This window comes from Ceratotherium simum, chromosome 11 (assembly GCF_057802395.1).
Source record: "Ceratotherium simum simum isolate JZ-2026a chromosome 11, ASM5780239v1, whole genome shotgun sequence".
In the NCBI taxonomy this organism is placed as follows: domain Eukaryota; kingdom Metazoa; phylum Chordata; class Mammalia; order Perissodactyla; family Rhinocerotidae; genus Ceratotherium; species Ceratotherium simum.
Window position 1 is genome coordinate 54,106,330 of NC_141910.1, and position 13,373 is coordinate 54,119,702.

At 42.4% G+C, this 13,373-nt stretch overlaps 1 protein-coding gene across 1 annotated transcript in view; it reads left to right on the forward strand.

The window, feature by feature from the left end:
- CIB4 (calcium and integrin binding family member 4) overlaps positions 1 to 13,373 on the forward strand; it is a 49,188-nt gene that overhangs the window by 25,319 nt on the left and 10,496 nt on the right. The gene's annotated exons all lie outside the window — the stretch shown is intronic.

The following is a 13,373-nucleotide window of genomic DNA, read 5'->3' on the forward strand; positions in this document are numbered from 1 at the left end:
GTCTTCCCACTCGCAGGACCCACCTCCCCAGATGCCAGTTGCTTTCGAGTGTCAATAGCAATTTTTTTTCTCATTATCCTAGTAATTCAATGAAACAACAAAGCTATAAGATTGAACTAAAGAGTCATTCATTCAACAACGGCACTTTATTGGGTGCTCCGGGAGAAGTGGTTTTCATCAGAAGGGCTAAGGCAGTAAATGGAAACATTTCCTAAATAAATCTGGCAGAAATTGGAAGAGGGAAGAAGGAGAGAAAACAAAGGACATGCTGGTAGGAGAGACAGTTTGTCACAGGTGGAATTGACTTGAGCAATGAGAGTGCGCAAAAGAGAGAGGGCACCACGTGGGTTGAGGGGGGTGGGGAGGGAAGCTAGAGGGAGGAAAAGGAAGCTTTGTAAAGTGTCTGTGCAAAACCACTGTTTTCAGGTTGGGCCTTTGCCCTGGGCTGAGGCTGGAGGCTGCTGTCCACCACTTATCCACAAAGCCCCCACCCTGCTGCGTCCTTGCTGGCTGGGAGCCTGTGTCCTGGAGGAGGTGGGGGCGGGGGCAGCATCTGATGTCATGTCTCTGCCATTTATTAGCATTGTGACTTTGACTAGGTCACTTAGTGTTGTCTAAGGATTGGCTACATAAAAACCACCTGGGCAGCTTGTTAAGATATAGATTCTTGGGCCCTACCCCGGAGGTGCTGACGCAGAAATTCCATGCTGGGGTCAAGGAATGCGAATTTTGATTAAAGCTCAAAATTTATAGCTCTGGGCCTGGGGTGCTGCTGGTGCTGACAGGAGGACAGTGAAGTTGGAGGGGATCACTAATGGTAGCTAACATTTATTGGGGGCCTGCCACCAGGTGTTTTGCAAATATGATCTTATTCCATTCCCATAAAACCCCATGAGCCAAGTTATGATTCTGCCCATTTTACAGATGGGAAATGGAGAGGCTTAATGATCTGCTCAAGGTCACACAGCTTGTTTTTGTGATTATTCTTGTTACTCAGGAACTTGAAATTGTTTAATGTGTTGTTAGACACTACATAGTTGATCTTAAGCTGTTAAAAATGGTAATGTACAAATGTGAATAGACACATAAAATGAGTAAGTTCTGTATCTCCTGTAATAGATGTTGATAAACTAATGATGGGACAACTGGTCTTTTTGGTTCCTTTTTTTTTTATCTCTCTTTTCTTGTTCTTTCTTTTTCTTTTTTGCTTGGGCAAGTTGTGCTATTGAAAAATTGAGGTTGTTAAACTTCAAAAGCTGCAAGATACCAAGATCTTGTAGACGTCAAATAAAAAGTTATTATGCTAACTTCTTAGAGTCAGCCTGACTCCAGAGCCTCTGCCTCTTCCACTCACCACCACAAGCCTCCCACAGCACAATGCCAGGCCCCTGGGCTACCCCCGAAAACTCAGGCTTGTAGTCCCCTGAGCTCCTCTGTGCTAGCAGATAGCTCTTCTGGAAGGTTCCTCAGGAAGTGGCAGGTACCCATAGGCCTGGAATCTGGGGAGAGACTGGTGTGGTGTGTCTGAGCCAGGTTCAGGCCACGTGGTCCCATGGATGTTTAATAATATTTAACATTTTTACTGCCTTTCTCCCCTATTTGTTCCATTAGCGATCCGCCTCCAGCTGCCGGCACGACGCATCCTCAGCCTGTCCCTGCCAACCCATCTGTCACCAGGAGACAGCTCCCATACGGGCCTCTCTGTTTTTAGACTTCAGGAAGGTGGAACATTTAAAACACAGAGACTGTCCCTTTCTTATAAACAACTGGCGGGAAGGATGCCTCGGGGGCCTGGCCAACAGAGGGAGTGCCTTCACCTAAGTGAATTTCTCATGCCCGAGGCTCCCCGCCCCCAACTCCCCTGAAATGAAAATGTCAGGCTTTCTCCGCCTGCTGAAGATCATACGGACCAATCTGGGCCTTTGAGGGGTTTCAGGGTCCAGGTGAAACCCCACCGTTGCCCTCCTCTACAGAACGTTTTTATCCATCCAGGTGAAACCTGTGCATCCTGGACGGGGAGGAGAGAGAGCTGGTGGGGCTTGTGAAGCAGGCAGGGGACGCCCTGCGGCCTTCACTTGTTTCCTAGTCCCCTCCCCATAGCATCTCCCAGAGTGCCACCACATCTTGCTCCCTGCCTGATCTGGCCTTGGCCCCTGCTCTGTCTCTGTCTCCTGGCTGGTTTCTCCTTCCGGGCTCTTTGTCCGTCCTCCCTCCCAGCAATGCTACCCTGTCCTAGCTCTTGTCATTTCACTTTGCTTGTGCTTGATTCAGACACTTCTCTCACCCTGACTCTTTCTGAAGAGACTTCTTTAAGTGCCCAGGCTGAATCCCATGGAGGACAGAGGTGGCACCTCCATCACTTGGGGGGCCCCAGGACCTTGTTCAGTGCCTGGCGTACAGTAACTCACCTTATGCATTTGCTGCAAAGACTTGAAGTTCGGGTCATGAGCTTTGTGTCTTTCATCCCTACCTGAGGAAGCCACATTCTTCAGCTCCACTGGTTTGTTCTCTGAGTGACTGCCAACTGGCAGGGGCGTGGGACTCAGGGTAATGCCTCAATGCCTGCCTGGTAATGGCTGGCCTACTCCGTGTGTGAAGGAATGTGATTTTGAGAAATTTTGGAAGGAAAACATTAAATACTCGATGGAGTCAAGAGTAGCACTGTAGACAGAGTGTTGAGTTAGGGGTTTGAGTCCTCTTCCTCTGGTCTTCAGTTTCTTCATTTTGTGAAACAGAGCGGTAGTATTTATCCTGCCACCTGCTGGTGGGATAGTCACAGCCTAACAGAACGCCCTGCACACAGTAGGTGCTCATTCATGTTGGGTTTCAGAACTGACTGAACGACTCTAACTCAACACTGCCACCTTCTGGTAGAGTTACTCTAGTGCTGCAGGGTGACTCTTGGTTCAGACCCAGAACTAGGAATTCCTCCTGGGCAATGGGGTTGAAGGAAGAGAAGCCTTCCCTGAAAGGGCACCCTGCTCATCTGTTCTCAGTTCAGCCCAGAAGCTCCATCCACCCGTGGCTTCCAAGCCACTGCTCCTGATGACAAGCTTGTTCATTTCCTCAGAGGCAGTCACTTCCCAGGTGCAAGTAGCCCAGGAGCACAGGGTTAGAATGGGCTAGTGACCAACTCCCACCAATGGGTGAGGCCTTTTTTTTCATTTAAATAAACATTTAAGTTCTTTGTTTTCTAATATAAGCACTTAATGCTGTTAATTTTCTTGTACACACTGCTTTCATTGAATACCACAAATTTTGATATGTTGTGTTGTCATTTTCATTTAGTTCAAATTATTTTCTACTTTCCCTTGTGATTTCTTTGACTGAGGGTTTTCAATATATCTTTCTGTTATTGATTTCTAATTTAATTTTGTTGTGGTCAGAGAACATATTTTGTATGATTTAAATCCTCTTAAATTTATTGAGACCTGCTTTACAACCCAGAATGTTGTCTATCTTGGTACATGTTCCAAGTGCACTTGAAAATAATGTGTATTCTATTGTGTTGAGTGGAGTGTTCTGTAAAATGACAAGTAGGTCACGTCAGTTGATAGTCTTTTCAAGTCTTTTATATCCTTAATGACTTTTTTGGTCTACTGCTCTATCAATTACCGACAGAGGGGTGTTGAAATCTCCAGCTATCTATGTGGATTTGTCTCTTTGAAAAGGATTTAAAATGAGAAAAAAAGATCTTTTATATTTACTGTCATATTTATCATTTCTGGCATTCTTTCCTTTGGGTAGATCCAAGTTTCCTTCTAGTATTTTCCTTCTCCACGTAGGACTTCCTTTAAATTTTTGGTAGCTCGGGTCTGCTGATGATAAATTTTCTCAGCTTTTGTCTGAAAAAAAAGATCTTTGGCCTTTAGGTTTGAGAGATATTTTTGCTAGGTACAGAAAAATAGAACAAGAGGCTTTTTTTCTTCATTCAGAGTTAAAGACTCCATTGTCTTTGGCTTGCTTAGTTTCAGACAAGAACTCTAGTGTTGTTTTTATATTTGTTCCTCTATATGTATGTGCTCCCTCCCCCCCCAAAAAAAGATTTTTCTCTTTATTACTGGTTTTTAGTAATTTGATTATGCTGTGCCTAGGTGTGGTTTTCTTCAAGTTTCTTCTGCTTGGGATCTGTTGAGTTTCTTGAACTGCAGGTTTATAGTTTTCCTCATCATGCTTTCCTCTACTTTCTTGAACATATGTAGTCTATTTATAATAGTTGTTTTAATGTTTGTGCCTGCTTATTCTATTATTTGTGTCATTTCTGGGTCTCTTTCTATTACTTGGTTTTTCTTCTGGTTGTGGGTCTTATTTTCCTACTTTTTTACATGACTGCTAATTTTTTATTGGACACTGAACATTGTAAATTTTATATTGTTAGGTGCTTAGATTTTTTGTATTCATTTAAATATTACTGAGTTTTGTTTTGGGATGCAGTTTTGTTACTTGAAATCAGTTTAATTCTTTCAAGGCTTGCTTCTGAGATTTATTAAGGCGGGTACTGTAAACCTTTCACCCAGGTTTCCCTAATGTTAATATCTTAAATAACCAGGATACATTTATCAAATCTAATAATAAATTAAAATTGGTGGAACACTGCTAAATGACAGACTTTATTTGGATTTTACCAGTTTCCCACTGATGTCCTTTATCTGGTCCAGTATCTACTCCAGGATCCCACATTGCATTCAGTCTTCATGTCTCCTTAGTCTCCTTGAATCTGTGACAGTTTCTCAGTCTTGTCTTTCATGAGTTTTTGGAGAGCACTGGCCAGGTGTTTTTGTAGACTACCCCTCAATTTGGATCTGTCAGATGTGTTCTCTTGATTAGACTGGGGTTATGGATTTGTACAACGAATACCACAGAGGTGAAGTGCCCTCCTCTTCACTGCATGTCAGGGGGTACATGATATCAACATGACCTATTACCGGTGATGTTAACCTTGATCGTTTAGTTAAGGTGGTGTTTCCAGGTTTCTCTATGTAAAGTTACTTAGTGGACAGAGCTAGAGAACATATGTATGTACACTAACCTATGTATACCACACACCAGACTTTATTTCTGTTTCTTTCCATCTCTCTATATTAAGATGCCCATGAGTTCATACTGATGTCTCTAACCAATCCAGCACCGCATCTAGCCTTCCCCCCCTTGCTTATTTGTAACTTCTTTTTGTGATGATGAGAAACTTGGCTTTCATTATCTGTTATTTATTTACCTATTTGTTCAACCCCAGTATCCATGTAGTTTCAAAATTGCTAACCCCACCCCTGTGAGAAAGAAATTTACCAGCTAGAGTACAGTGTTGGTTTAGAGTTCTTTTTGTCTTTAGAATTATCGTACCCAGTCGAAACACCATTTTCCAAAGTTACTTGGTCAGTTCCTCTTTCCCAACTCCTTTCAGTGAGGTTATGTCATACATTTGTAATACAGTTACTTTTATTTGTCATGGTCTGCATTTCATCCTGAGTTCACCAGCGTCCTGCGTTTTAATTTTATATTTATTTATTTATTTTTTGCATCCAGTAAAGTACACTCATTGTGGTGTATGGTTCTATGGGTTTAAACAGATGCATAGAGGTGTGGATCCACCACCATAGTACCACCATACAGAACAGCTCCATAACCCTAAAAATTTCCTTGTGAGGCTCCTTTGTAGTCAAACCACCACTGGTTTGACTACACCTGTCTACACTGGTTTGACTACACCCCTCTCCCAACCACTGGCAACCAACCGTCTGTTTTCCATCCCTATAGTTTTGCATTTTCCAGAATGTCATACAAATAAGCTCATAAAATATGTAGTCTTTTGCATCTGACTTCTTTTACTTGGCAAAATACATTTAAGAATCATCCACATTGTTGCATGAATCAGTAGTTTGCTCCTTTTTATTGCTGAGAAATATTTCATCATATGGATATACCAGTATTTGTTTATCCATTCACCTGTTGAAGTACATATTGATTGTTGTGGCTTGCCTTTTCACTCTCTTAGTGATATCTTTTGAACAACATAAATTCTGAATTTTAATATACTCTAATTTATTAATTTTTTTCCCACATGGTTAGTGCTTTTCGTATATTGTTAAAGAATCTTTTCCCCAAGTTCATGAAGATGTTCTCCTATGCTTTCTTCTGAAAGTTTTATTATTAGTCTAGGATCAATCTGGAATTGGTTATTGTGTATGGTGTGAGGTTGGAATCAAGATTCATTTTTTTCCCCATATGGATATCCACTAAACCCAACATCGCTTATTGAAGACTCTCCTTTCCCCCACTCTATTGCAATGTTGTTTTGTCATAAATCAGGTAGCCATATATGCGGGGGTCGGTTTCTGGAATCTCTGTTATGGCCATTGGTCTGTTTGTCTACCCTTGCACCAATACCACACTGAATTGATTACTAAAGCTTTAGCATAGATCTTGATGTCTAGTAGTATGAGTACTTCAGCCTTGTTCCTCTTCCTTAGGATTGCCTTGGCTGTTCTTGACCCTTTGCATTTCCACATAAAGTTGAGAATCAGCTTGTCAATTTCCACAAAAGCATCAGCTGGAAGACTTTAACTGGAATCACATTAACTCCATGGATCAATTTGGGAAGAATCAATATCTTAATAATATTGAGCTTTCCAATCCATAAATATGGTATATGTGAGGAAAGTTTTTAATGACACTAAAACACAAAAGGTTTTGTTACCCTCTTCTGCCAGGACACAGGGTCTGCTCACCCAATCTTGCACAGCTATGAGGGGGCTCTCTGGCAGCACTTCCCTCAGTGAGAGTCTAATCCCATAACCTAAGGCCTCCACTCAAGACCTAGGAGGGGCTGATCTCTTATGTGCCCCTCCCAACAGACACCTCTATCCATTCCTTTCCTTGACAGATACTTTACATCTGTTTAAAATGTTTAAAAATATAAACTTGAATCATATCATTTTAATAAGAGTTGGTAGCAGACAAAATGAAAAAAATAAAGCATTATTCAAAAATAACAAGCCTTAAAAATTAAGGAAGTTTAATTATCAATGAGAAATTTTGAATGAAATAATACCATTTGATCTTTTTTTAAAAAGGAGATCTTAAAATCAAAGTGCTTCAATGATGTCATTACTGAGTCACTAGCGTATTTTTGTGTGAATTTTTTCCAGCAACTGTAAAAAGTTCTTTTTGACTATGCGCTAGCTGGAGAAATGGTGAGGAGATATTTTTAAGCTAAGCCCAAATATTTTTCCTCTGACTTTCATCTTCAAATCAAATCTCTTGTTCAATAACTTTCAGAAGACCTTAGAAAAAAAACTTTTTGGCAGGGCCTGCAATTTTTTTATTGTCAACAAACTGTCATTTCTGTTTCCAAAAAATCCCCAGCATTTAGGGTTTATTTTCATCTTTAGTTTTATCAGGCATAGATGGAGATTGCACTACTGAGTTACCTGTGTAAATTTCTATACTGACATGTTTATATTCCCTTGTTCCGAACGCCTTCACACTAGGGTACATGTTATTCTTGAAATGGAAGCATTGCTTTGTCAATTGTCATATTCTTCCTCCTCTGGAGGATTGAAGACTTCTAAATGAGAGTAAAATTTAATGCAGATTGTAACTCTCTGGATAGGTCCCAAAATTTATTGGTTCAGATTTCAGATTGTTAAAGTAATAGCAACAACAATCTGGGAGAGAGTAAACTGGAACTGTGATCAGCAATGAGCCTTGCTCCCTCTCTTGCCTCTTCCCAGCTGTTCTTTTGTCTGCTGGTGGCTGGCCCGGAACTGAGGACACCAGCTGAGCTGGCACTTAGCTCAGGGCAGAGAGCAGGGAGAGGCACAGGGGCAGCATCTCCCAGACTCTTAGAAACTCTCCCTGAAGCCCCACCAGGGTCCCTTTGCACGGAGCCACATATGTGCTAAGGACACCTCATCATAGGGGACGTCTGTGCCCCGGCATCTCCCTCTGGGAAGTGAGGAGGCAGGGAGCCTGGGGCAGAGGGAAGCTGCCATTGTTGGAACAGAGACGGACCCAGGACACTCTCCTGGCAGGCACCCACCAGGCCTCACGGAGAACTGTACCAGCTGCCCCTTGGCCTCCAGGGCCCAGACACAGCTCTGGTGACCCAGTCCTCGCCCTGCGCTGACATTTGCCCTGCCGTCCTCTCAGGACACCAGCTCCTGCTCCTCCCTCTGGTTCCTCCCCCAGTCCCAAGCCCCATGGCTCCATGTGGCCTGTACCTTCTCCTCTTGGCTTCTCCTTCCGCAGCGTTTGCTCCTGTGCGTCTCCTCCAGTGTTTCTCACATTCGTAGGGACAGTTATTTTCTATAAAAGTAAGAATTTTAACAGGGTTCCACTTCCAAAGTTTTTCACATTTTAGCGGTCACATACTCTGCCTCCTTTAATGTTTAATTGCCACAAGTCACCAAAGTGGAAGCAGTGCCCCGCAGACTCAGGAGACCTGGGTCCTAGGCTGAGCGACCTTGGGCAAGTCACCCTCCTTCCCTCAGGGCTGCATTTCCACATCCATGAAATGAAGGGTGTAGTCTAGATCAGAGCTCCCTAGACATTTTGACCATGCAATCCCAGCAATAAAAAAATGTGGAGCATGTACCCATAATATGTGTATATTCATTCATAAACTATATACCTTTACTACAATACTAATATGTTAAGATATAAACAAGCAAAATAAAAAATTTGAAAGTTAAAGATTACATAAAATGTTAAAAAGACAAATTCTGTTTTATTTTATATAAAATTTCCTCCTCATAATTTTATTGTTTGCTTATAATTAATAACAATACTGTAAGGGAAAGCAATGTGGTTGGATATGCTTCATTGTTCTTTGGAATCTTGCTTTAACACTTTGAAAAAGAGCCATTCATAAGTCTGGTTCTAGTTGAGTTTATTTTTAGTGGCTGTCAGAGCTGATCCAAAGAGAAGAGATGTATCATTGGCTATATTAAATTATGGTACTCATTTTCAATCTCATCCACCAATTAAAGGCTTTTTATTGAAATTAAGCTAGTAGATGTCCATCTTCCCTTACGTCAGTCAGTGGCTCTTACAAGCTAACTGGGAAGCACTGCGTTTATATATATATATATATATATTTTTTTTTTTTTTTGGCTGAGGAATATTCACCCTGAGCTAACATCCATGCCAATCTTCCTCTATTTTTTAGTATGTGGGCTGCCAGCTCAGCATGGCTGCTAACAGAGCAATGTAGATCTGTTCCTGGCAACTGAACCCAGGCCACCAAAGTGGAGTGCACCAAATTTAACCACTAGGCCACTGGGGCTTGCCCCAATGTTTTTGCAATTTTAACAAATGGACTCAAAATCCACTGACACTCTTCATTTGGATGATTTTCAAAGAGATTAGAAAAATCTGTTTTTAATATTTTCAGATATGCAGATATAAGCATTTTTATAGGTAACACCATGTTTTCAACAATGAAGCTCATTTTCAAAATATTCTCTCCAAAGCATGAGTTTCTTTGGAAAAGCAAGTACTTTCTCACTCATTGTTAAAACGAGTCACCTTTACCTTGAAGAGTCAGAAGAACTTGAGTTCATATTTTGGTGGTTATCTGCAAGGTAGCAAACTGCCAACAGCCACTTGTCATCATAAAAATCTCAGCAAATTTGGAATGCTTGTCTTTTTGTGTAAGAAACATGGATAATTCCTCTTTAAGTTTGAGGGCTATTTTAAGTGTTCAGCTAAGAGATAACCAGCCGTTATCTCTTTTGAACCGTGTAGTTCAAAAGATTTTCATAGTCATTTCCCTTCTGATTACAAATCATTGTGTACGTTTTACTATATTTTAAACTCTTTTCTAAAAAATCTAACCACATCACTGCATCCTGCAGCACATGACGTGCTGGACGTGACTTTTTTTTTTAATATTTTATTTATTTAGTGTATGTGTGTGAGAGGAAGATCAGCCCTGAGCTAACATCCATGCCAATCCTCCTCTTTTTGCTGAGGAAGACTGGCCCTGGGCTAACATCTGTGCCTATCTTCCTCCACTTTATATGGGACGCCGCATCAGCACGGCCTGACAAGTGGTGTGTCGGTGTGCGCCCGGATCAGAACCCTGGCTGCCAGCAGCGGAGCGCGAGCACTTAACCGCTATGCCACGGGGCTGGCCCTGGGCTTGACTTCTTGACTGCAGTCGCCTGCAGGAAATTCTGCAGGAAGTTAGTTTCACATGTGTCACCATCCCTGCCCTCTTACCCAGAATCCTTTTTCATCATGGAGCAGCTACTCCATCAGTGATTACACTCAATTTTTCCCGTAAATGATGTTTTTATTAAAGAAGTAACATACTGTTCCGTCCATATCATCTCTTTCCTTTAGTGGGTCACAGAAACGTGGTTCTTCATGTATTTCATTATTGAAACAAAATCCAGGAAAACCTTGTTAGATACATCTGTACTTTTCTTTAACTACGTAGCAAACCTTCCACAGTGTGAAATTTGTTCTAATGCTTATTTCTCTACATCTTCAGCAATATTTTCTCTGCCTCTTCAACTGGATCTGTGCTCACCATGTTGTGTTCTATGTACTATTCTTGTTACCACCAGCTATGCACCAACTGCCCCCTTCCCCATCTCTATAAGACAAGGTGTGTGTGTGTATGTGTACGTGTGTGCACGTGCACGTGCACCTGCGTAGATAACAGAGTCACGTGACACGGGTCTCCGGGGGAGCGGATTGACTTCCTGCCAGTCACCTCCCTCCTGTCACTCCCAGCAAAGCCAAGTTATCAGGGAGGGCCCAGGGAAGGGAAGATTGGCGTCTCATTGCCTGGTTGAATATGTGCGTAGACAGTGAGCCTGTTGATCTGTCTTGCACTTGTCTGAGCACAGGAAAAGAGAATTGAAGCCAGGACTTCTCGTTCTGTCTGACTGGATTCTCATCATTTCTACCTCATAGAGAAAAACTCGTATTTTAAGTACAAGAGGTATGTGCCCTGATATTTTCTTGTTGTTCACTTGTATTCGCATTATAAGCATTATCTTCAATTGTGGTTCCCTTGCAGAAATCTTGTTAAGCCACCCATTCATCTGTGAGAGTTAAGGTAGTTAAAATTTGGCAAAGTAATCTGTAATGCCACTTAGCTAGGTCCATGTGACCTGGGACACATCACAGTAGATAGAGTTGATTTGAGGCAGTCAAACCAAGCATTTCTGGGGGATGTTGAAGTGAAAGGATGGAGGAAGCAGACAAAGCAGGAGCTTCTTTGGAGGTTCTAGCAGGGCCGCCTGGATTCTCCTGGACCCTGGCCACTCCTGGAACATATATATGTATATATATGAGATTAACCCCGTCCCCTGGGGATCTGAGTACAATGCAGATTCCCAGGTGTATTCGTTTGCTAAGGTTGCTGTAATAAAGTCCCACAACTATATGGCTTAAATGACAGAAATTTATTGTCTCACAATTGTGGAGGCTGGAAGCCTGAGATCAAGGTGTCTGCAGGGTTGGTTCCTTCTGAGGGTTGTGAGGAAGAATCTTTTTCCCCTTTTTATAAGGACACCAGTCGTATTGGACACGGGGCCCACCCTACTTCATACGCCCTCATCTTAACTAATTACATTTAAATGACCTTATTTCCAAATGAAGTCACGTTCTGAGGTACTGGGGGTTAGGACTTCAACATATAAAATTTGAGGGAGACACAAGTCAATCCATAATGCGGGGCTATACCCCAGACCCTCTAAAACAGGATCTCTGAGGGTGGGAGCTTACAAGTCATGTTTTGCACAAGGTAACTTGTATGCTCACTAAAGTTTAAGAATTACATCGCCACCTGAGGTGATGCAGAATGTCTTCTTCCCCACCTCAAATACATAAGAATACTAAATTAAAATTAAACCATAGATTTTAATATGTAGCTGAGTTCAAAAGAAACGAAAGAGAAATTTCCTGTGCCCCAAATGGGGAAATCAAAACCAGTGAGCTAAGCGTTGGCTGATGCGGGGGCAGCCGTAAGGAGTCATAGACAGGGATATAGGCCCCCAGAGGCTGGGGCTTAAATCCCACGAGGGAGGTGACAGGGCAATTGTGTGCTTGAAGCAGAGGAACTAACCCTTTTGCATGAATCCTGGAGCCTTTGTTAGTGAAAGGGGGACCAGAAAAATCAACCAGAGGTTTGCTTCACTAATTAAAAATTTGAAAGATTGAGGAACTATTGCCATTCGGCTCTGCTGTGTGAATTCACAGAATCAAACAGCTTTCTTAGCTGAGGTGCATCCAAGAACTTTGGTCAGTGGGGAGGGAAGGATCAGAGGTCACTGTGGAACACTAGAGCAAAGTTGGGATCGAGTGAGGCCTGCCAACAGGAGGTGTGTTTAGAACAGGCAAGGGCTGGGCCCCTGCACAGCTGGGGAGGAGTCCTGGCAGGTGACAATGGATTAGGGACACAGAAAGTGGGAGGGCGAGGGGGCAAAGACAATCTTGCTACTTTTAAAGATTTCCAAGCTCACTCTGTGCCTTCAGCTCTCATTAGATCTGCCCACCCCTCCACCCCACAGCCCACCCAGCCCTCCCATTCCTGGGTCCTGAGGGAGAGTAGCAAGGGGCCTTAGTGAGCTGCCTCCGAGCTGGTGAGAAGCGGCTGGGGTATGTGCTCAGAACCTTGTGGTGCCAGCACAGGAAGGGCCCTCTCATCAGTGACCCCAGCCCAGTCTAGGGGAGCCAGGATTTCTAAAATCACCTTAGTCATGTGGCACTCAAATTTGAGCAATAGTTTGGTTTAAAAATGAAAACTGCTGTGCAAATTATAATATCTATAGTAGTTATATAACAACTAACAGCTACCACTTGTTGAGTGTTATTTATCAGACACTGTGCGACTTTAAACCTATCCTGTTTAATCCTCACAACAAGCCTATAGGTAAATATAGTATTATCCCGCCCTGTCCCGTAGATTGGAGACCTTAGGCTCTGGGGATTATGTAATTTGTCTGCACTAAGGTCACTCAATAGTAAATAGTGAAGCCAGGACTTAAATCTGAGTCTGTTTGACTTATACATCAATATGTTGACAGTGGCTAACTCTGGGGAGTGGATTACAAAGAATTTTTATCCCATTCTTTATACTTTTTTTTTGTATTTTCCAAATTTTATATATAATATGGAGAAAATTAATAACCATAAAAAAGAATAACACAATCAAAAAATGAACCCTTGGAAGGCTCATGCAGGAGGAGATGACAGTGAGGTGAGTGATGTTAAACACGGTCCTTCATCCCTGGTAGCCTCCATCATGCCCAGGGTCCTGGCTCATTGACCCAGCATCTACTCCAACATTTATGTTGTTGCTATTATTTTCTTCTCAAGCTTGGGACACTGTGCTTCAGGAAGATGAGCGAGGGCCAGGG